We start from the raw sequence: 25,024 nt of genomic DNA, 5'->3' as shown, positions 1-25,024 counted from the left end.
ATTTTGGATGAAGATTTATAGAGCAAAATAGTTTCTCATTAAACGAGTAATACACATATTGTTTTGTGACATTGGTTGGCACCCCCACGACAGGTCAACACTCTCTCCCCTTTTCCACTTTAGGTTCCCCATCACCTGCTTTCCTGTCCCCTTCTGCCAAGGCTGTAAATCTTTATGGAAGGCGACTGCCACATCTTTCTCCTGGGGAGTGGATGGTGGGTTCGAACCACCAGCCTTTTGGTTAACAGCCCAGTGCTTAACCTCTGCACCACTAGTGCTCTGCGTGTCCTCAGGGAAGCGTAATTCATCTTGGTGGCTCAGTTTCTCCATTTTTTTCTATGTCTTTGTTAGCTACCATTCAGTGAGCTTCCAGGTCATGGCGACCCCACGTACAACAGAATGAAATGCTGCCCGGTCCTGCGCCATCCTCATGGTGGATTGTGTATTGGACCATTGTGATACCTAGGGTTTTCACTGGCTGATTTTTGGAGGTGGATCATCAGGCCTTTCTTCCTGGTCTGTCATAGTCTGGAAGCTCCTCTGAAACCTGTTCGGCATCCTAGCAACACACAAGACTCTACTGACAGACGGGTGGTGGCTGGGCCTGAGGTGCGTGGCCGGGAATCAAACCCCGGTCTCCTGCATGGAAAGTGAGAGTTCTACCACTGGGCCACCACTGCCCCTTGAGCTATTCTTCAAAGGAGGGTGTTCGTTTCTGCCTTCCTGGATTTTGAGACTAAATGGACTGCTGTGGAAAGTTTTTTGGCATGCTGTCAAGCCCATAAAAGTTCCTTCATTCCGAAAGCAGAAGCAGATCACAGCAGTGGCTAGAGTTCTACTTTTTCTTTGTCATTCTTTAACCTGATACCCTCAGCTTCAGGCTTCACTTGTTTCCTGTGCTCTCTCACACAACTTTAGGAAAATCCTTTCTGAACCTGACACCTTTAGTTAAGTCCTTTCCCTGGGCTAAAACTCCAGGGCACCTTTCAGGTCCTGGGGGTTTATTATAGGTCAGATGCCCTGTTCTCTCCCTCCATCTCTTCCTCCCTCAACAGTAGTTACATTTTCTTAAGAATTCTGAGATTGTCAGCGAGCGTCTGCTTGTGCAGCTGCCATTGTTTTCTTTAGATGCTTGCAGGTTCCCTCAGTGCCACTCACGCCTGGTGATCTGCAATCCCTAGAGCTTCCTAGATAGGCTCTTTTTTCTTCCAGAGTTACATGACAACAACAACAAAGACAATGACAGTGACACGCAGCGTATCTTATCTGCCAGCGCTGTTCTAACAGCTTTAATATATTAGCTTACTTAACCATCTCGATAGTACCTTGAGCTAGATACTTTCTACAGATGAGGAAACTGAGGCACAGCGAGATTAAGTAGCTTCGCCAAGGTCACACAGCTGGTAAACCAACAGAGCTAGGATTTGAACCCAGGTAGGCTGGCTTTACAGTCGGTGACTAAACTCTAAGCTATGGTTAATCGTACCCATTTAAAAAACAAATCTGCTTGAATGACATTATCCAGTCTTTCCCACCCCTGCCTATCACAAAGTCCAAGATTGTATGGTAAATTTCTCCTCCAAATTTCTTCACTTCCATTTCATCAACCAATTGTTGTTGGTTGCTGTTGAGTTGGATCCAGCTCGTGGAGACATTTTGTATAACAGAACAAAATGTTGACAGTCCTGTACCATCCTAATGATTGTTGTTATGTTTGAGTCCATTGTTGCAACTACTGTGTTGCAACTGAGGGTTTCCCTCATTTTTTCTGACCCTCTACTTTACCAAACGTGATGTCCTTTTCTAGTGATTGGTTTTTCCTGATGACATGTCCAAAGACAGGGAGTCAAAGTCTCGCCATCCTCACTTCTAAGGAGCATTCTGGTTGTTTTTGGAGTATTTAGTTCATTCTTGAATTTACATCTGCCATTTTGTGATTTCCTGTAAGTCTAATTTTTTAAATTCTTTTTTACTTCCTTTACTGCCTGCTATCATGTTAAACAAATTTTTTTAGTCTGTACCATTTGAATACCATGGTTGATTTTTTAGGTTTGTTTATTTCTTAGTTATTTTCTCAGTGGTTGCTCTAGGGATAACAATACATATATCTTATCACAATCAACTTCAGGTTAATGCTGATTCAATTCTGATAAAATATAGCAACTCGGTCTGCTATAACTTCCTTTTTTCCCACATCCTTTGTGCTATTATGTCATATATTTTACATATTCAGGTTAGAAACCCAGCAAGAAAGTGTTAAAATTATTTGTTTATACGATCTTTTGTATTTAAAAAGAAGTTAAGAGGAGAAGGGAGAGAAAATATATCCATGGATTCTTTATATTTACTCATGTATTTACTCTTTGTGGAGCTCTTCATTCCTTCCTATGACTTCAGGTTACTGTTTGGTGTTATTTCCTCTTAGCCTGAAGTACAGCTAGCAACAAATTCCTGAAGTTTTTGTTTCTCTGGGAATATCTTTATTTTCCTTTCATTTTTTTGAAGGGTAGTCTTGTTGGCTATAAAATTCTTTGTTGATAGTTTTTCCCCCCCCCCCCAGCATTTTGTATATGTTGACCCACTGCTTTCTGGCTTCCATTGTTTGTGATAGGAAGTCAGCCATTATTCGTATTGAAGTTCCCATGTACCTGATTGTCTTAGTCATCTAGTGCTGCCATAACAGAAATACCACAAGGGGATGGCTTCAACAAAGAGAAATTTATCCTCTCACAGTCTAGCAGGTTACAAGTCCAAATTCAAGGTGTCAGCTCCAGGGGAAGGCTTTCTCTCTTTATCAGCTCTGGAGGAAGGTCCTTGTCCTCAATCTTCCCTTGATCGAGGAGCTCCTCAGGCACAGGGGCCCTGGATCCAAAGGACATGCTCTGCTCCTGGTGCTGCTATCTTGGTGGTATGAGGTCCCCAACTCTCTGCTTGCTTCCCTTTCCTTTTAGCTCTTGAGAGATACAAAGTGGCGCTGGCCACACCCCAGGGAAACTCCCTTTACCTTAGATCAGGGAGTTGACCTGAGTAAGGCAGGTGTTTCAATCCCACCCTAATCCTCTCAACATAAAATTACAATCACAAAATGGAGGACAACCACACATGGCCCAGCCAAGTTGATACACACATTTGGTGGGGGGACATAATTCAGTCCATGACACTGATGAATTTTTTTATTTTGGTTGCTTTCAAGATTTTCTCTTTCTTTGGCTTTCAACAGTTTGACTATGAGGTATATGAGTGTAGATTTCTTTGTGGCCATCCAGCTTGGGGTTTGTTGAACTTCTTGGATTTGTAGATTAATGACTTTTCATCAAAAGTGGAAAGTTTTTAACCATTATTTCTTTAAATTTTGTTTGTTTTTGCCCCTTCTCTCTCTGTATTTCTTTTGGGACTGCCATCACACATATGTTGTTTTTCCTCAAGTCTCTGAAACTCTTTATTTGTCCTCAATCTTCCTTTCTATATGTTTTACAGACTGGAAATTTTCTATTAATCTGTCTTCCAGTCCCTGGATTCTTTCTTCTGTTATCTTAAATCTGCTGTTGAGCCCTACTGGTATTTGACAGATGGAGAAACTGAGTTCAAGAGACATTCAATAACTGCCTAAGGCAAAGATCAGCAAATCGTGACATAATGTTGAGGACTTCTTTAAAATAGTAAATATTTTAGGCTTGTAGTTCATATAGTTTCTGTCACAACTCTGCCTGCGGTTATAGCTCTAAAGCTACCTTGACAATACGTAAATGAATGATTTTGACTGTGTTCCAATACGACTTCATTTACAGAAAGAGATAACTGGACTGTGTGCTCTACTTTGCTGATTTCTGGCCTAAGTTTTGCAACTTTCTGCAAAGCCTGTGCTGTTTCCAGTGTGTCGCCTTGCCTCCTACTGATGGATTTATTTAACCTTTTTAATGATCAAACCATCCTGGGGAATCACAAATACGAGACATAGGTACCAGACTTATTTTTCCCATCACTTGCTTCATTCTAGTATTTAGAATCCCTAGGAGCCCTGGTGGTACAGTGGTTAAAGCACTTGATTGCTAACTGGAAGGTCAATGGTTCAAACCCACCAGCCGCTCCTCGGCTTTGATGTGGGAAAAGCAGGTGAAATTGTGCACTACAGATTGATAAGTAAGCACAAGTAAGCCCATGTGTTCCTTGCTTATTGGGTAATCCATTCCTGATGGCGTGCAGGAGAGACAACATCTCCACTGTTCCTCCCATCCTATGACTCCCCAGCAGTTCGTGGTGGGTGACTTTCATTTTAGTGTTCATTTCGATGACTTTGAAGGGTTGGCGATGTGTTTAAATAATTTCTTCTCCTATATAAGGGGAGGATTTCCTTTGGTTTTTACCCAATGGCAACAACCTAAAATTAAGAAAAACAAGCCCGTAGTCAGAGTTTTAGCATTTGTTCATTCACTCAGTCATGCTCTGACTGTCCATTACGTGCCATGTGTCATGCCAGGCACTAGAGATACAAGATGAATCACAAATACCAGCTCTCGGGGGCTCACAGTCCTGGGGCTTGGGTGTGCTACATTTTCTTTGGGCTTCATTGCTCTGTGATTCTAAAACCATTTTTCTTCTAAGATGTGGACGAGGCCTGATGATCCTCAGGTGTTACTCCAGGAAGTTACCACTAGTCAGCTAGACCTCTAGATCATAAGATGAAGAATGTTTGCTCTCCTTGTCCAACCTCTTGATTTTCAATTGGAGAAACTGAGATTCTGGCTGAACAAGCAGATATTATCGTACTGGTCTCCTCTGAATCTTTGGCAGTTTGTAGGTTGGGGTGGTTTATAAGAGAAATGATCACAGCACCCAGCATTAGTTGGACTTCTATTAGAAGGCTGTATGAGAGTGGTATGGCATATCCTGCTGTGACATAGCTAACCAGATGCCAACTTACGCTGCAGTGAGGTATGAACAGTACTGAGATGAAACGTGTTCCGAAGTCACATCCAGAATGTCTGTGCCAAAACATTTAACAGGAGAAAGGGCACTCACTCTCTCTGCCTTGTGCAGCAGGCCCATCCTGGAATCTGGTTTTCCTTCCCCAGGCCAGGAACTATACGAGCTTGGACTTGGAAGAGAAAAGCATGCGAGGCTGGTGAGAAAGGAGCCTCCTTTGCCTGCTTCTCCCCTGGCCTCATCTCTCCTCAAAGCGCTCAGAGCAGAATGTGAAACGATGCCATGAAGAACCCATTAGCATCTTAAAACAGAAGCTTCTGCCGTGGAAGGACCTGCTGTGGTCTGCTTTGCTTTGCCAGAAAGGAAGAAATGAAGGGACAGCTTGAACTCACAGGTTGCTGAATGTCAGTGGTTGCGTAATACAGTCAATAAAAACTGTTCAACCAAGTGTGGGGAATGCCGGGAACTTAGAGACAGGCACAGAGATTCCGTTAGAGAAAGGCATTTGTTGCTTAGGTTTGGATTTGGGTCACCTATTCTATTTTTCTTGAGTTTAAAGTCACTTTCCTAGTAGAATAAGTACTTTAAAATTATTTGGTGAAGGAGGGTTCTTTTTATTTATTTGTTTTTCTTTCTTGAGTGCTCTCTGGTCAAGAGTGAGACTGACTAAATCAGTTGTAAAATGCTCTTTGGTTCTGATATCTTTATCTCACCCGCATGGGATGACTTCTTCATGTAAGATGTAACTGAGATAAAATTATATCGATAATCTAACTCCTGCCATCAGAAACTGGCAGTTCTGACCTAAGGCTCGTGGGTCAGTAGGGGAAGCTGAGTCAAAGCAATGAGCTGTTCAGGGCTGATAAGATGACTCCAGGCAGTCAACCTGCTGTCACTCTACTACTGCCCAGACTTCTCCAGCTACCAAAGGGAAAGGTCCAATTCCCCCACAGACTGACTCTCATTGAGAATCATGTCCAGAGATATTTATTATAGCACTATCGGTAATTTAAAGTCATTTGGAAACGACTCTAGTGTCCATGTATGGAAGATGAATAAATTATGGTTCAACCAAGCAATAGAATATTATGCTGCTATTAAAATATCATCATAGGAGAACATTTATTGACATGGGAAGATATTTATGACATAATGTTAAGTGAAAAAAAATTAAGGGCACTATAAACAATAGTATGATTTCAATTTTAAAAATTATAAAAACATATACACATACACATATAATATCCATCTATATTCATATGTAAGGAGCCCAGGTGGTGCAGTGGTTAAGAGCTCAGCTGCTAACCAAAAGGTTGGTGGTTCAAACCAACCAACCACTCTGCAGGAGAAAGATGTGGCAGTCTGCTTCCATAAAGATTACAGCCTTGGAAACCCTATGGGGCAGTTCTACTCTGTCCTGTAGGGTCGCTAGGAGTCAGAATCAACTCTATGGCAGTGGGTTTGGTTCGGTATGTTCATATGTATGTTGTCATTTATTCAGTAAGTGTGGATTGAGTGCCTTTTATGTGCCAGACATATGCGCTGGGGGCTAAGAGTGAATAAATGAATGAAATTAATTCAGTTTCTGCCCTTCGGAGTTTATAATTTAGTTGTTGTTCTTGTCAGTTGCCATTGAGTCAATTCCAACTCATGACGACCCCATGTGTGCAGCGTGGAACTACTCAATAGTGTCTTGGAAGCAGATCACCAGGCCTGTCTTCTGAGATGCCTCTGGGTGGGCTTGAACCACCAGCCTTACAGCTAGTAGTTGAGCACTTAACTGTTCGCACCATCCAGGAAATCCTTATAATTTAGAATGCATAGGAAAAGACATGGCAGCAAATATTAATAGCAGTTTTCTCTGGGTGGTTGGTAAGTTAAAATTTTTTTTTTATTTCTGTATCTTCCAGGTTTCCTTTAATAATTTTCTTTCTTTCTTTTTTTTTTTTTAGTGAATAGAGCTGACAACCTGACCCTGGCAGGGACTCCAAACCCTGATATACAGCAATAGTCAGGAAAACTGAAAGAGCCTTGGCCTAGGGACCAGGACTCTGCCTCTGATCTGCTATATGAATGGGAACAAGTGACTTTCTTCTCTAGGTTTCATTTTCCGTGTAATGAGAGTTTGACCCAGGTGATGTTTAAGGTCCTCTCAGCTCTAATCTTAGGAAATAGAAGAGTCTTTTCAGGGAATGCAGCTGGGGAGAATTTCCATAGAAGCAAATCTACAGGCCAGTATACCGTCTGCTCCTATAATTTCCCTAATGCATAATTTGGTCGTGGCTTCTTATCTCACACACAAATGTTATCTTTGATTTATGTACAAATCAGTTTTTGAGCATTCTAGACTCTTCCTTTCCCACCTTTTACCTTTTTCATACTTGAGAGAAACTTGGGAGAAATTGGTACCGTAATCTTCTTGTCAGCTGCTCTATGGGCCCTAATGCAAAATAATCTCCCAACAGTTGTTGAGAAGCTGCTTTCGCATAGTCTTGTGTTAGATACAACAGAGGATACAAAGTGAGAGTCACGCATGGTTTTGACTCAAGGGGCTTAAAATACCGACGGAGAGAGGCTAGTGAAATAATTGGAGGATGACACAGCAGTATATCTCAGGCTGGTTCATACTGGTCGATTGGTATGTGTCCCAGGTGTTTACAGAAGGGAGGCGGTGGTGTGGGTGGGAGTAGTCAGCAGAAGACTCTGGAAGCAGGCAAGGTGTGACCTAAGCTTTGAAGGGTGGGCAAATAGGTGCAAGGAGAGGGGAGACCATTTCTAGCAGGAGACCCAGTAAGAACAGGGTGGAAAATTCCACTGGTGGCCAGATTTAGCACATCAAAATACAGGAGGTTCAGTGAAATTTGAATTTCAGATATACAACGAAAAATTTTTTAGTCTAAGTATGGCCGGCGCAATATTTAGGACATACTTAAGCTAAAAAATTATTCACTGAATGGCTGAATTTTAAATTTTTTATGGTGTCCTGTATTTTATCTGCCAGCTCTAATTGGTATGTGCTCATGTGTGTGTGAACGCCTAAGAAACTCGCCTGTCCAAAGCAGGTGACTCAGGTTACCAACTATCCCACTGTCGTGGGAGTCCCTGGGTGGTGCAAACAGTTACATGTTGAGCTGCTAACTGAAAGGTCGGCAGTTCGAACCCACACAGAGGGTAGGGTTCTTCCTTTTCCTCTGAGGAAAGGCCTGGTGATCTGCTTCAGAAAGAAGCTTAGTTTTACTCTGAAACACATGGGGTTTCCATAGGTTGGAATCGACTCAATAGCAACGGGGTTGGTTCGGTTTGGTCTTGGACATTTAGAGGCCCGTACTGACTCTACATAGATAACTGAGTTATCTTAAGTAAGTAATTCACTCAAATGGGTGCTGCAAACGGTTGTTGTGCTCAACTGCCAAACGAAAGATTGGTTTGAGTCCACACAGAGACACCTTGGAAGAAAGACCTGGTGATCTGTTTTCAAAAATTCAGCCATTGAAAACCTTGAGGAGCACAGTTCCACTCTGACACACGTGGGGCTGCCATGAGTCGGGGTCAACTCAATAGCAGCTGGTGCCTTACTGCACCATTTGTAAAGTGAAGGTTTTCATATTGATGCATGAGCGGCCTAGGGTATTAGGATGAGAAAACTTGATCGTGGATATGAAAGTGAGTCCAGCCCACTCTTGTCATAGTTCATATTGGAAAAACTGAACCTTCCCTTTGTAATTTCCCACCCATGAGATTCGCTGCTGCTTTCTAGTGTTTTGTCTCCTCTCTCTTTGGACACATTCGTTTTGGAGTATTCATTTCACTTGCTTTCTCAGAACTGTCTTTGCATCTTACCCGTAGTGATATGATTCCCTTTCTCTTCACACCTCTATTCAGACCTTCTCAAGTTTCTTCCCATTCACAACTGACCTCCTAATTCCAATCGAATTGGCTGCTGGAGGGGGAAACAAAATATTAGGTCTCCAATTCTTTCCCCTCCAAAAAAAAAAAAAACACAAAAACTCATCATCACAAACTCAGAACAAGGGAAGAAGGAAAGGCAGTAGGGACAGACATCCACCTGCTTCTTAATGGGATGGAGTCAGCTAGATTTTCACTTGGGGGAAATCTAGATGTGAGGACTATGTTAATTTTCCTTACCACATAAAATCGCAGGTGAAGACCATGCCTTTTCCCTTTCCTCTGTGATACTATTGTTGACGCACAATCACTTTTCCACAATAATGGTGGAGGATTTAGAAATGTGTTCCTCTTGTCAATCAAATGCTCATTTATATGAAATGAATTTCCTTTGTTCAAGAAGACTGAGCCTTCAGAAGAGGTAATTTACTTCTACTTCATTGCTTACCCACTTACACTCTTGAGCTTTGCACCAAGTTCTCCTAGCCCTCCAGGTCTTGAGTGACTTAGTGGGACTAAGCCACTGAGGTAGCCAAAGAACACACAGACTCAGCACTCAGCACAGCAGTGACTTTGATGTGATTTAGTTGCTCGGCTGCTCGCTGAAATGTTGGCAGATCAAACCCACTCAGCAGCTCCGGCAGAGAAAACCCTATCAATCTGCTCCCATAAAGATTCCCATTGCCTCCCACTGCTGTCTTGTCAATTCCTACTCATAGCGACCCTAAAGGACAGAGAAGAATGGCTCCATAGGGTTTCCAAGGCTGTAAATCTTTAAGGAAGCAAACTTCCATATCTTTTCTCCCTCAAAGCAGCTGTCGGATTTGAACCACCGACCTTTTGGTTAGCAGCTGAGCTCTTAGCCCCTGCACCACCAGGGCTTCTCCCTGTGAAGTTTACAGCCTGGAAAACCTTATGGGCCAGTTCTACTCTGTCACATGGGGTTGTTCTGAGTTGACAATCGACTTGACAGCACCTAACAACAAAAACAACATCAAAATCAGCTCTGGATATAAGCAAATCATCTGTATGTTCCCTGCTTCAGGTCAGAGCTGCTTTCCATTAGATCTAGATGATTCCATTCCAATCTACAACCCTTTCAGATCACAAGCTCTCAAAGAGCACTCATGGGGCTCTAACTTGCTGAATGCTGTACCCACCTTCAGGGGTGCTTCAGGGCTGATGTTAGGGTTCAGTTACCCCCCCAGGATGAGTATGTTCTCCCACTTTGCTCTGACACAAGCTTGCAAGTGGCTTCAAAGGCAGCCTTGTGCAGCTGTTGTAGAGCATATTTCACAGGGCATCAGATCGCCTGTGCATTTTAATTCTCGGCTAAGAAATTAGTCAATCCATAAAATCCAGGTGACTCCTGAGAAGAGAAATTGCCACCCCTCGAGGCCCTTAAGAAAGCCCCACCTTCCCAGACAGACTTACTTTTAACCTACCTGTAGCCTGGGTCCAACACACCCAGGGACGCAAAGGCAGCTACCTGAAGGAACTTGGGCCTTCTGGCTTTTGAGTTGGTCCCATGATTTGGCAGGGAATTGGGGCTCGATTTGGCAAAGGCCACACACTTCCTTTGTCTGTATTGAGGCCAAGTAGGAAAATTAAGGAACATAAATTCTGAAAGATTAGATGGGACCAGAACAAGGTAGCTGTTGTTTTTCCAGGGCTCAAAGGGCATGATGAAGGTCGTTGGGCCCATTTCTGTTTTATTTAGGCATTCTCCCCTTTCCCACTGAACACTATTTTTGCTGTCTTTTCTCCACTGACTAAGTGCCTGGTGTTCGCCATGAGGTAGGGAAGAGGTTGTTTCCAGACTTGGAAGGCGGATGGACAGTTGGTGTACTTGTGAAGACTCGTTGTGTGGTAAAGAGTGGCTGCCCCAGACAGAGGGCACCCCACTGCCCACCAGTAAGATTCTACACCTGGAAGCCTATCCTCATCATCAAACATGATCCCATGCCAACCTTTTCCCCTACGTCACAACTGGACCGTTAGGACATGTCTAGAAAACGGTGCAGTAAATTTTTAGCATCTCCCTTTTTCCTTTTATATTCATTGAATTGAGTTTAGGCTAGCTAAATAGATAGATTCACTCTTCTAGGAGCTTCCTAAGTATTGACTTAACCCTGAATGTCACTGAAACTGTCATGGTGTGGTGACCATCTCTACTGGTAACCATCTCTACACATTTTGTAGACTCCCCTTGTATTGATCTTGTTCAGCTGTTGCCGTCTTAGTCTAGGCCAACCCTCCAAGGATAGCACCTTTTTCCTTCTGGGTCTTTAACATGGCCTAAAGCACTCTTCTTCATTCAATCCATGCTAGAATAGTCCGCTGATCTCAGAGAAGGATACAAAGAGACATCTAGTCCATCTCTGAGTAAATTAAAGATGAGTTTCCTGAGACTGCAAAGGCCAGTTCGAGGTAGAGCCAGGCCTAGAACCGGACCTCTTGACCCCTTGTCCAGGGCTCCTCCCATAGCGTACATTGAATCTCACTGAGGATGCCTCAGGGAAGTCTCAAGTTGCTAGAGAGGGACAAAAGGATCAGGGTCCTACCTAACCTCTATGCATGTGTGATTTTAGAATATTCTTGGAAGCTGGGAACTACTTGGGTGAAGCGAGGTTGAGCATAGGGGACCATAGGTATCCAGAAGAACAGTGACAAGGCTAAGTCCCCTTGGGGAGGCATGCACAGTTGGGGGAGACACCCCTGGGAGCAGTGGAGTGTCTTTCTTTCCTTAACTGTAGGCGAGCTGGTCACTCACAGCCAAATATTCTCTGCCCTCTAGGGAGGCTCAACCCTGGGCTCAGGGAAGTTTCCTTCTGTAATGTCCTAAATGCATTTATAGAATAGAGAGCACTCTAATACCTCTGCATTTTTTAAGGCATAAATTAGGTGATTGTGTTTGAAAATTCTCTCTAGAAAGCCTGAGCTGGTCTGGATAAAGGATTACTAGAGGCTTTTCATTTAGATGGAACTCATTAAAAGGCTGAGGGGGGTGACAGATTTAAGCACTCCACCTGAATAGTTAACATATGAGTAATGACCACAGCAACAACAATGATACTAGTGAAATCCACCAGCACAACTAGCATTTATTTAGCCTTACTATGTGCCAGGCAAAGGCGCCCTAGTGGCACAGTGGTTAAGCGGTCAGCTGCTAACTAGAAGGTCAGCGATTCCAATGCAGTGGTTCAAATCCGCCAGCTGCTCCACTGGACAAAGATGTGGCAGTCTGCTTCTGTAAAGATTATAGCCTTGGAAACCCTATGGGACAGTTCTCCTCTGTTCTATAGGGTCACTGTGAGCTGGAATCGACTTGATGGCAACGGGCTTGGCTTTTTTGGTTTTATGTGCCAGGCATTGTGGTATATGCCTTGCAAATCATATTTCACTTAATCCTAGAGATACATCAAATGGTTATCTAGGCAAAAAGGCAGCTAAGGATTCTCTACCTTGGATATTTTTCAGTCTGTTACCTCAAAGGACAGAGTTTAAAACCATGTACCTGAACCCCCCATGTACCTGAGTCAGGTGAATATGTAAACCCACTTATCACTCTTTTCTTTAATGGAAGAACTATCTTGATTCCGCTGGAAAGGCCTTTGAAGTCTGTTTGGCTTGGATGTATAAACACAGAGCATTCTGTCCTCCCCACTCCAGAGAAAGGACAAATGGGCATACAAGGCCTGACCGTGCATTCACTATTTTTCTTGAAAAACATTTATTCTGTGTTCACTATACTAGTAACTAGAGCTCTGGTGGCTCAGTGGTTAAGAGCTCGGCTGCTAACCAAAAGGTCAGCAGTTCGAATCTACCAGCTGCTCCTTGGAAACCCTATGGGGCAGTTCTGTTCCACAGGGTCTCTGTGAGTCAGAATCAACTGGATGGCAAGCTTAGGTTTTTGGTATACCAGTTACTGTGTTTGGCTGCTGGTACACTGCTGCTGATATGCCTACTTCAGATATGTTCTTGGATTTGGCACTTTGGAGCATGAGCTGAGTTCTAGGACCTTCCTCTTGGGTCAAGGAAAAAGTTAATGCTTGAGGGAGTTTAATGAAAAAGATGCAAAAGCATAAGGTGGAATGTGCTCAGCCACCCCTCCCCCACACGAAGACTGCATGGCTGGAGATCTCCTACTGCTTTCCCCAAGACCTGGCATCCTTCTCAGGCAGTGTCTCTGAAGCAGAGCACAGATTCCTAGAGACACCAAAGCAGATACGATGGAGGGGAAGGATAGGTTACAGACAGTGGCCACAGGGATAAGTCACAGATACCCAGCACAGTCACATTACCTAAAACTCACTCAATGCAGCTCAGCACAGTCACTACATTTTTACATTTACTACGGCAGTTCAAATCTACCAGGCGCTACTTGGAAACCCTATGGGGCAGTTCTACTCTGCCTTATAGGGTGGCTACGAGTCAGAATCGACTTGACAGCAATGGGTTATTGATTAATAGTTCTCTTTCTGAGAGTCCATTTTCCCTTTCACTTCCATCCCAGATAAAGCTTCTCCTTCCATTTCCCTGGTCAATGAAGTAAGAACCCTCTGGCTGGTTTGCTTTGAGGTCTGATTGTAGCCCAAGTACCTCCAGCCAGGAGAGTTTCTTGGCCTCCACTCGCTGAGACGCGTCACTGAATTAGTATTTTTCTTTTTTCTGGGCTCATTGTCTCTGATCATTTTCTTTGACTGGTTACTGTTTTTTTTATACTTCGCTTTTCAGGTCTTTTCTAGTGAGTATATCCTACAGCTATAAAAATGGCATCATGTTATACCTTGGTCTTTTGGAAAAGCCCTTTTCATGCCCACTTTTTTTTTTTTTTTTTTAACTTTGTGCCTTTTGAGGTTATTCAGGAGGTATGACAAGGTGACAGGCCTCCCCTCTTTTTGCGGGGGACAGGAATTGATTATCAAAAACAATACCGTATCTTTGGATGCCATATCCTGCTTTCCTAGAAAAGAGAGTTTAAGTGCTAATGCTGTATTAAAAGGTACACTCCCAGGGCAGCCGGCATGAGGAAAATGAGAAATGAAGTAGAGAAGGTGCCTTCCTGAACTAACTGGTCACCGCTTCATAAGAGACATAGCTAGTTGCTCGGCTCTAAAAAAAAAAAAAAATTTTTTTTTTATGGATTATTCTCAGAATAGTCCATTGCAGGGAAGACTAGAAGGGGAACTTATTTGTTGGCTCCCCTCCACCTTTTGTCTCCCACAGGTCAAAGTTTGCTCCATGGGAAATAAAGCCCTGCACTTCCAGCCACATACGTCGGCTCCTAGTTTGTTAGTGGGTTGGGTTAGTAAAGCAAGGCTTCGCCTGCGGTTTGGTAGCTGCAGACTCCCAGGGTGAACCCCAGATGGAGCAAGTGGCTGAGGAGCCAAAAAGAGGAGCCAAGAAGTGAGGCCAATTAAAACTGACCTCCTGATTTTGGTATGGAGTCCTTGGGTGGTGCAAATGGTTAGCATGCTCAGTTGCTGACCAAAAGGTTGGAGGTTTGAGTCCATCCAAAGGGGCCTCGAAGTAAGCCCTGGCAATCTACTCCTGAAAAGTCAGCCATTGAAAACCCTACGGACCGCAGTTCTACTCTGACGCTCAGGGGGTCTCCATGTGTTGGTGTCAACTTGACGGCAACTTTTTTTTTTTGGTGTGGTCACTGCAGCCTCAGGAGATGAGAGATGGTCTGGGTGAGTAGGCAAAAATATTTACTCTGGTTGTCCAGAAAAGGCTTTAGGAGATAGATTTAGCTTTGATTTCAGGACCCTTTAGTGCAGGGGTCGGTGAACTTTTTCTTAAAAGGTCCAGATGGTAAATGTCTTGAGTTTTGCAGATGGCAGGCCAAGAGGCAAATTGAGGCTGTTATTTAGGTACTTACATAACATTGTGGAAGAAAGATGTGGCGCTCTGCTTCCGTAAAGATTACAGTCTTGGAAACTCTATGGCACAGTTCTACCCTGTCCCATAGGGTTGCTATGTGTTGAAATCCATTTGAAGGCAAAGGGTTTGGCACATAACCATTTAAAAAGGCAAGAATCACTCTTAGCTCTCAGGCTATAAAACAGCAGGATGAGTGTTTGCAGTGTTGCCTGAGAACTGGCTCGCACCACCTTATAAAAGTTGATTCTACGCATCTTTTCCCAACTCCACCTTCAGTGATCTCACATCAATACCTTGAACTTGGCCATAGTGGGAATATTTAAACCATGGAAGTTGGCAGCTGCTACAAATCAGGGCTTTTTTTAGGGGAAGGAAGGATAAGCAGTTGCGAAACATTAACCAGCAAACCTTATTGCATTAGCTTTTCCTAGAGAATTTTCCAGTACAGTGATATGTCACTTGGTGAAAACCATGAAGAGGTCACAGGAAAGCCGGTTAACTGGGCTGGTGGGTTGACCTGACGGGGAAAAGGGAAATGGCCTAAGGGAGCTCAAGGCCTGTTAGGCATTTGCCTGCTCGACACCTCCATTTGGATATATCCCAGGCATGTCATACTCAATGGTCTCAGTATTTCCCCACTCCCAATGAAAGGCAATGGAGCCATCTTGACCCTCCGTCAACCCTCACATCCTGCTGGCAGCCTCCTGAATATGCGTGGGATGTATTTATTTCTCTCTTTCCCCACTACACCCTCACCCTCATCCTGGTTACCATTATCTCCTGCCGGGACTCTTGACTGGTCTCTTCCTGCTGGTTATACCTCCTTCCAGTCCATTCTCCCAGCCCAATCATCTTTCCAGAATCCAGATGAGCTCATATCACTTCCTGGCTTTAAACCCTTCTGTTTTACCCTCCTGCCTCTAGAATAAAGTCTAGACTCTTCATGCTTTACAAGACCCATTTTGATGAGCTGAGGCTGGCCCTGCTAGTCTTGTCTGTGATTCCTAGGGCTTTCTCTCTGACATTTTACATTTTGATCACACTGAACTTTCGTTTCCTGGTGAGAACTGTCTCTGTTCCTTCTTAGAAGCTGCTCTCTCTGCCTGGAACTCCCACCCCCAACTATGTCAGGCTGATTCCCATCTTAGCTTGAGTCTTACTTTCTTTGAGAAACTTCCCTCACCACTCCGCTCAGGTCACAGGGTGGGCTGCTTCATCCCCAGAGAGCAGCCTCCAGCCTCTCCTTTGCTTTCTTATAGGAAGGGGCTGTCAGGGGGGTCACAGCGTAATTGATCCCTGGAGCCTTACCCATCGTTTGGTAAAGTAGAGGGACAATGAAAACCCTCAAGGAGATGAATTGACACAATAACCACCACGATGGAGTCAAACATACCAACGATCATGAAGATGGGGCAGGGCTGGGCCATGTTTCTTTCTGTTATCTGACGTAAGGTCGCCATGAGTCAGAGCTGACTTGACGCCAACTAACGACAACGTAGCTTATAGCCCAACCCTGCTTACTGGAGCCCCTTTTTCCTGTCTTTCTGTGAACCCAATAGGTATCCTCCAAACTCTTTAAGGAGCATTACTGCAAGACATCAAAAGATCTTCCGAAATACCTAGCGGATCCCAGATTATAGGGCTTTGTGGCAGGTAGATGTAACCGTCCTCAGACTATATCGTAAGCTAAGGCAGCGTGAAAGGTATACAGCACTTTCTGTCATTTTCTGGTCCTGGGGAATTGCTGCTATTCTTTTCCCAGCAGCCTGTGCACTTGGGGTTAAAAACTCAGGCCTTTCATGGGAGCCCATGATAAGGATCATGATGAGTTCCTGTACGCAGGGCAAATGCATAATACATTTCGGGGTATTAATGTTCAAATTATGGTTATAAAAATTTAAGACCTCGTCGATTTTAAAGGCTCAAGTATAGATTCAAATGAGAATGGTTCAGGTATAGGCAAATAGCAGTCGTGCCAAAGAAACAAAACAGAATTTCCTGTGATGCTGAGCGGAGGGAGGTGGGACTGGACTAAGGACTGAGGGGATTGCTACACCGGGCTGCCTCCTCCCTCGGAGCCTCGCTCTCCATCTGCCACCTCACCACACTCGCTTGAGTGTTTAACATTTCTAATAGCCATCGCTGAAAAATGCAGCTTAGTGGCTTCACATCTGGTGGTTTTCCTGCCCTAGTTTTTGCTTAGCTTTGACCTCCATTTAAAACCGAGCCTGTGATTGCATTGTGTTGCTTTGCAAGGGTCTCTGGATCAGGGATTTGTGATTCTCTTTGATCGCATTGTGATTACATTTGCAAGTAACGCAAGAGAGAGGGAACCTGAGATTTGCTCTTGCCCTGCATCTGTGGGCACCAGCTCCAGCTGTACCTCAAAATCATCTGAGCAATTTTTTTAGTCAGTACAGATTTCTGAATCCTGCCCCAGACTTACTGGACAGAATCCCTAGGTGTGGAGGTGGATATTCATTTTCGAAAAGCTCCCCAGGTACTTCCAATGTGCAGCTGGGATTGCTAACCACAGATATAGGTGATTTGCATAAGTCCTGTCAGATATCATCAGTGTGGCACATAACTTGTGAGGATTCCTTTCTTCTGTGTTGCAGTTAAAGTTTTCATTCTGAATATTAATAATGTTAAAATATTTGGATTCACTGTTCAAATATCAAGAAAAAAATGGGCTGATAATATCAGTGTTTCAAGGGACCGTGGAGCAAAGTATTTGAATTGAGTCTCTCATTCCCATTAATTCCTAAATGCAGGAATAAGTGGGGTCCTTACTGGAACTGCGTTAAGCCTGTTGAGGGTGCTCACTCCTCCCCTCAAAGAGGGAAAAGAATAGCAGCTTGGAATCAGGCAGAGCTGCTTTTGAGTCCCGGCTTTACCAACCTCTTAGTTGAAACAACCTGAGTTCCCACAGCTGTAGAATGGCCATAAAGGTATTTTTCTTGAAGGGTCAAGGTAATTTTTAGGGCTATGAATCATGCCTGGCACATAGCAGTTACTAAATAAATGATTGTTGTTCTCCTCTTGGAGAAAATCTTAGAACGTCTGTGTTGCCTTGAACATTTTTACCAGTTGTCCTCAAGCTGATCCTGACTCGTGGTGATCCCATGTGTGCCAGAGTAAAACTAGACTACATAGGGTTTTCCGTGGCTGATTTTTTGGAAGTATATTGCCACGCCTTTCTTTTAAGGCACCTCTGGGTGGTCTCGAACCTCCAAACTTTCACTTAGCAGCCGAGTACGTTAACCGTTTGCACAACCCAGGGACTCCCTGGACACTTTACTCGTTGCCATTGAGTTGATTCCGACTCATAGCAGCCGTATAGGACAGAGAGTTTCCAAGGAACAGCTGGTGGATTTGAACTGCTGATCTTCTGGTTAGCAGCCAAATGCCTGGACACTTTAGGGCTGTCTATTATTCTCAGTGACCTGGTCACCAACTGTTGAATAACATTCTTGCCCCTACTGGATTCTGTTTCAGGACATCAACTTTTTTCTGGTCCAACTTTTCTATTTGGCATTTTCCCCAAGCATTTAAAGATGGAAACAAAATAGTTTTACTCTTCAGAACAGTAACCATTTCTGGCCCCATCTCAAACCAAAAAGTGAACAGCCAGTGTGGTAAAACACACCAGTTTTATCAAAGCAAGCTCTGGGGCAAGGCTCTATGCCCCTCCTTCTCCTCTGTACATAAGGACAGTCTTGGTTTTCTAGACCAGCTGGTACCGTGTCCCATCTTCTTCTGATCTCAACACAGCTGTATCCTCCCTCACCTATCTACATCTTCAGGAAAATGACCAGGTCTCTCCTTTTCTCACCTTGTCTCAGCTCCAAGGCTTATTTTCATAGCTGTTCTGAACTTTGGGGCTTTCTTTAGCACAGAAGCTTTTTGAACAAAGCTCCTCCTTTACAAAAACTCAGGAGAGGCGTTGCAGACCTCTGCAGCTAAGTGAATTAAGTTGATTATCTTGGTAAGACTTGTTCTCTTCTCTTTGACAGGGTGAAATCCCCCTCCGTGGGAGAGAGGGAGGAGTATCCGTTGATTAATACATTCCCATTTATGCATTAATTTACATTCATGAATTATAATGTGAAACCATTTCTCTGGGTCTTGTTCAAAAAAGCTGCTACCTGGTATTACTCACATATCTTGCCACCCTGAAGTATGTATTTGTTAAAACAGAGCAGTTGTAACAATGTTACAGGACAGATGGAAATTTTGGAAGGCGAGGAGCTTACCAGATGGGGAAGAGTAGGAGGGGAGTGGGTGTCTAGGGTGAAAAATTTTCCCATGAGAACATTTTGGATAAAACATGAAAAGTGTGGATAAAATTAACAAAAGAAAAAAAAAAAAAGGAGAAGGCAGAATTCAGTAGGGCAAGAGTAATCCTGGGCCTTGATAACAAGGGTAGGTGACCAAAGGTTTGGACTAAGACCAAGAGCAGGTTTGCCAGTCATAATAGGAAGGGGAAGTGCATCAAACCTGAGACGCTTTGGCTAGATGGTGGTAGAGCAAAAAGAGCGAAGTGGTTTAAGATGAGAAAGCCCCCAAAAGTCTGCTATGGAAGGGAACTTTCTTCTTCCTGACTACAAAGATGGGTGTGATACGCTGGAATGAATTTCTAAAGGAAGGGAAGAAATAATGAAAGAGATTGAGGACAAGAGGCAGAAGAAGTAGGGAAAGAGGGAAGAAGGGAGAATGTGAGTTTTGTAGTACTTCATAGAAAAACTAAAATTAATAAGATTTGGAATTTCGGGAAATTTGGAGAGGGGCAGAAAGAAATATTTACTGTCTCTAAATTGTACATCTGGATAAAGTGTGTTGTCATTAGCTGCCATTGAATCAGCCCTTGATTCGTGGCAACTCCATGTACAATGGAACAAAATGCTTCCCAGTCCTATGCCATTCCCACGATCCACTGTGAATCCCATCATTGTGAACTGTATGGTTTTCCTTGGCTACTTTTCAAAAGTAGATCACCAGGCCTTTTTTCTTGGTCAGTCCTGGTCTGGAAGCTCCACTGAAACCCGTTCGGCATCATACCAATACGCAAGCCTCCTGTGACCGACGGGTGTTGGCTGCACACAAGCTGCATTGACTGAGTATTGAACCTGGGTCTCCCAACATGGAAGGCAAGAATTCACCAGAGCTGAGATGTCACCTGAGATACAACAGCCAGGAAATCTGCACTGCTAAAATCTCTGTGTTACTATAGGAATAACAGAGCCATCTGTCGAAGGGGAAGTGGGTAAAGTTGCAAAAAAATGAGGGACGGTCAAACACAGTAGAAAACCTCTGACTTATAGAAGGACAGGCCCAGGTTACAGCTCAGCTCTAGTGGAACTTCAGTTTCCTTATCTGCCAAACAGGGACATCAGTACTTCCTACCTCAAGGGTTTGCTGAGAGGATGAAATGAGATAAGATTTGACTTGGCACTTAAGAGGCCCACGGGTCTCAATCAGTGTGCAAAGACACACTAGTGTCCCTCAAGCCTTCAGCAGGGGTGTACCCTGTGTACTAATTCTGGAATGGGCACCGGGTATTTGTCAGATTTGCAACATCCACTTCGACTCATAAGGTAATGGGGATGCAATTGCTTGCAAGAGCAAGTGAGCTCTTGCCAAAGAAAGATCATTTGTTTGCTGGGAGGTATGAGAATTTTGCCTCCTGAGCTGTCAGGACTGTAGTTCTTTTCAACGGTGACTCAGTGTTGAAGGGATGGGAGCAGGAAACAAGTAAATAGTGTGAAAACCATGGACGCTTTTAAAGACCATGTGAAATGTTGCAATGGTTGACAACTTGCTTAGTGTTGGTTTGCATTGTTCAGTATCTTCAACTGTTGCACCAGAATATCTGACCATGAACTACTGTAGAGTGCTCAATAACGGTAGCCATGTGACTTCCTGAGGTTACTATCAGTTCTCATAGATCAAAAATTGCTCAGAGGGCTTCATCGTGCTTTGAATTCATTGATGCTTTCCCCAGCAAGAGGAATTTTCATTGTCTCCTTCACCTGCTCTGGCACGCATGAGCTTTCTCACCCTGAATCCCTAATCCCTGTTGTATTTTGTTTCTTTTTATTGGACCTGGCATTTATTGCCTGGTGTTTTCAAGGTATTTTTCATATGTGTTAGTCTACAGGGTCTGTTTAGCCATCTTATATACCTTTCATTTTAGTTTGTGTGGTAGGCAGAATAAAATCCAAAATCAAACCAAACCCCTTGCCGTCAAGTTGATTCCCACTCATAGTGACCCTATAGGACAGACTAGAACTGCCCCATTTGGTTTCCAAAGAGTGCCTGGTGGGTTCAAACTGACAACCTTTTGGCTAGCAGCCATAGCTCTTAACTAATATGCCACCAGGGTTTCCCAGGAAGAATAATGAATCCCAAAGATCTCTATGCCCTGATACCCAGAGCTTATGAATACGTTAACATTGCAAAGGAGGATTAAGGTTGCAGATGTAATTAAGGTTGGTAACCAGCGGACCTTAAAATAGAGATTATCCTGGATTATCTGGGTGGGCCCAGTAGAATTACTAGTAAACCAGCTGCCATCAAGTCACCTCCAACTCATGGTAATCCCATGTGTGTGGGTAGAACTGTGTCCCACAGAGTTTTCAATGGCTGATCTTTCGGAGGAAACCCCGGTGGCGTAGTGGTTAAGTGCTACAGCTGCTAACCAAAGGGTCGGCAGCTTGAATCTGCCAGGCGCTCCTTGGAAACTCTATGGGGCAGTTCTACTCTGTCCTCTAGGGTCGCTATGAGTCGGTATTGACTAGACGGCACTGGGTTTGGTTTGGTTTTTTTGGATCTTTTGGAAGTAGATCACCAGGCCTTTCTTCCCAGGTACCTCTAGGTGGGATTGAACCACCAATCTTTTGGTGAGCAGCCAAGTGCACTACCATCCAAGAACTCCAGTGTAATCACGAGGGTCCTTAAAAGTGAAAGTGGGAGAAAGAATGAAAGGTCAGAGCTGCCCTTGCTAGCTTTGAACATGGAAGAAAGGACCACAAGCCAAGGAATGTGGGCAGCCTCTAGAAGCTGGAAAAAGCAAGGAAATGAATGATAGCCATTTGGCTTCCCTTCTAAAGCCCCCAGAAAGAACACAGCCGTTCTGACTCCTTCATATGAGTCCAGTGAGACCCATTTTGGATTTCTGATCTCCAGAACTGTAAGATAATAAATTTGTATTGTTTAAGCCACTGAGTTTGTGGCAATTTGTCACAGCAGCCATAGGAAGCTCATACAGTTTGTATCTCCCCCTATACTGGCTTGGTCAATTCTGCATCAAGTGCTTGGGGCAGTGGGCCTGGAATGAGCCCCTGTAGTTACAGAGGTACTGGTCATTGCTCCACGCCAGGACTCTCATTGCTGAGGGGCTGGTGGGGAGGATCAGGCCACTGAGGAGCTCTGCCTGGAGAAGCTTTTGCTGCATCTCTACAGAGCGTTCCTCATCCTCGGTTGTCATGGGCGCACTTCCTGTTTGGTCCTTTTATTTACCAGAAGTGTGTCTCCCTTTCTGAGAACAAGTCCACTTGACCACATAGAGAGAAGCTGTTCAGGAAACACGTACCCAGGTTTCATTCTGAACATCTTAACATGAGAGCCGGCATTTCAAACCTCAAAGACCCCCAAGTTTAGTAATGGTTTATACAACTCTTTAGTGTGAAACGTCCCCACGGTACACTGTGCTTTTCAGAAACTTTTTTTTTTTAATTCTATTCTTTTCGTCACTCTAAAAGATGGAAGAATAAATAATTTTGAAAATAATTTTAGGTAAAAAGCTGCTTTTTAGTGATATTTTTCTCCTAGGATTCTCTTTCATAAAACTGCCCCTCTTTAGCACCTGGTTTCTGGAAGCTCTCCCTGAGGTTTGTCTGAATGCTGAATCTCTGCCTTAGGGTTCTTGAAGTGTAATGAACTGAATGTTTGAGTTGTTTAAGTTATTAATTACTTCAGCTAGAGAGATCCGTGGCTAGGGGCATGCCTAAGTCCATATCAAAATGTGTTTCGAGTGGGCAGGGTGGGGGGGAGGCTTCAGCTTATCCAGTAGAAATGGTGCTGCCCAGTCATGTGACTTCAGGCAGTGCTGAGTTATTTTCGGATGCTAATATGAAGCCTCAGAGACACTTCTGTGAGCAATAGCCTGTGTGCCACTTCAGGGTGTCTCAGCTCTCAGTGGGTTATAGATAAATTCAAGATTTCAGTGAAAGGAGAATTTGAAACAAAGAAATAATGCTAATACTTACATTATTATTATTATACATACTATATGGAGCCCTGGTGGCATAGTGGTTGAGAGCTTAGCTGCTAACCAGAAGGTCAGCGGTTTGAATCTACCAGGTGTTCCTTGGAAACCCTATGAGGCAGTTCTACTCTGTCCTGTAGGGTTGCTGTGAGTTGGAATCAACTCGATGGCAATGGATTTAGTTTTTTGGTATATACACTATCTACTTAATATATAATATGTATTAATTTATATTTATACACTTTTATGTATTATATAACATACATAAGTATTATATAAAAATATATAATATAAATATATAATACATTAAAATGTATCTTTATATATGTTGAATATATATAATATATTTAATTATATTAAATATAATTAACATTCAACAACAGCAGAATGTATAATGGAAGCCTAAAATATGTTCTAGGTCCTGGAGTGCAAGATAAGGGGAGAGAGAGCATTACACATGAATGTTATACTGTGATAAACCTCACAATATGAGAAATACGTATTATTTCTGCTTAGCTTCTCCTGTCTCTGTCTCTGTCTCTCTGTTCTTTTCTTTCCCCCCTTCTCTCCCTCTTTTTTCTTCTCTCTGCAGAGACCAAAAGCTCTTGAGGACAGATGATGGGTTTTTTTATTTCCTTTTTTCCTTCTCAGGGCCTTGCCTTATAGGTGCTCGGCATATCTTTATTCTTTTATTCTCAGGCGTTTGTTGTTTTAGAAAGCATTTTATGTTGTTTTCTTTGTGTTGGGGGTGAGGTGGCCACTTCGTATGTTGGAAGGCCTCGTGGAAACAGTGAAATGGTCCTTCAGTGAGTCTGCACATAAGCAGCGAGGGGAAGTTATGGCGGATCTTTCTGCAGCTCCTTGGACGATAACACCGTGATGCTTCAGCCTGTCCGTGAGGCCCTCAGGAGCGCGTCTGCAGGCACGGAGAATGCAGGCCGGTGTGTATTATATATCATAATGGTGCCACTAGAGGGGCGTGGGGGGGGTGGACCACACCCGGTGACACTGTCAGAGGAGTGACACCAAAATGACTGCCTATGTAATTTTTGCACAGTGTTTCAGCAGAAATGTACTATTTTTTATAAAAATACCCCTGTGGTTGGTTATAACTACAAAAACATTTTTTGTAAGCCCGGGTTACATGTACCAATATGCCTACGAGGCTAAAACTCTATGATGATTTACTTTTTGGACCTTCTAAGGAACTCCTGGTACTGGTGTTTTTATAGTTGCTGATTATGTCAAATTTTCTGGTGATTACATTTACAATATTGTGGTGATTAGTATTTGTGAACCTAACCTATATCAATAACTTTTTGGAGAATGAAGTAGTCATTAAAGGAAAAGGAGACAAATCAAAAAAGGCTTCTGCTCAGTTACTAATAACAATATTGTAAGTAATAATGTTGTAATTGAATGTAGAAAGATTTTACAAAACAATTTTGCCGTTACCAAAACAAACCAAACCCCTTGCCATCGTGTTGATTCTGCCTCAGAGTGACCCTATAGGACAGAGTAGAACTGCCCCATAGGGTTTCCAAGGAGCCACTGGTGGATTCCAACAGCTGGCCTTCTGGTTAGCAGCAGAGCTCTTAACCACTGTGCCACCAAGGCTCCAAGTAATCTAAGAAATATTATGCTTTAAGCAATTTACAATGATATCGCTTATTATTCTATGATTAAAATGGATAATAAGCATTACTAAAGGGTTCTGTATGATCTGGTATGGAAGGAGGTCCCTGGTGGGGCGACAGTGACACCATGAGTTACTAGGTAACACCAACCCTAGTGACACCATTGGTCATGGTCCAAAAAGGACAACAATGAAAAAGGAAGGCCTGGAAGTTAAGAAATATTCTGTTCCCAAGTAGGAGGCATGTTTTTCTTATTGCTTTGAGCTGTACCAGGCGTCCCCAGGCCGGGCAGGAAACATCCGGGGGCCTCGGGTTGGGGGCAGGATGTTAGCATGCCAGCTTTGTGGAGGAAAGAAACAATGGCTGTTTAATTATTTTGCTTTTTATAGCAAAGCCCATTTGA

The sequence above is a fragment of the Loxodonta africana genome, chromosome 19 (genome assembly GCF_030014295.1).
Source record: "Loxodonta africana isolate mLoxAfr1 chromosome 19, mLoxAfr1.hap2, whole genome shotgun sequence".
Taxonomy (NCBI): domain Eukaryota; kingdom Metazoa; phylum Chordata; class Mammalia; order Proboscidea; family Elephantidae; genus Loxodonta; species Loxodonta africana.
This window is presented reverse-complemented; position numbering follows the sequence as displayed.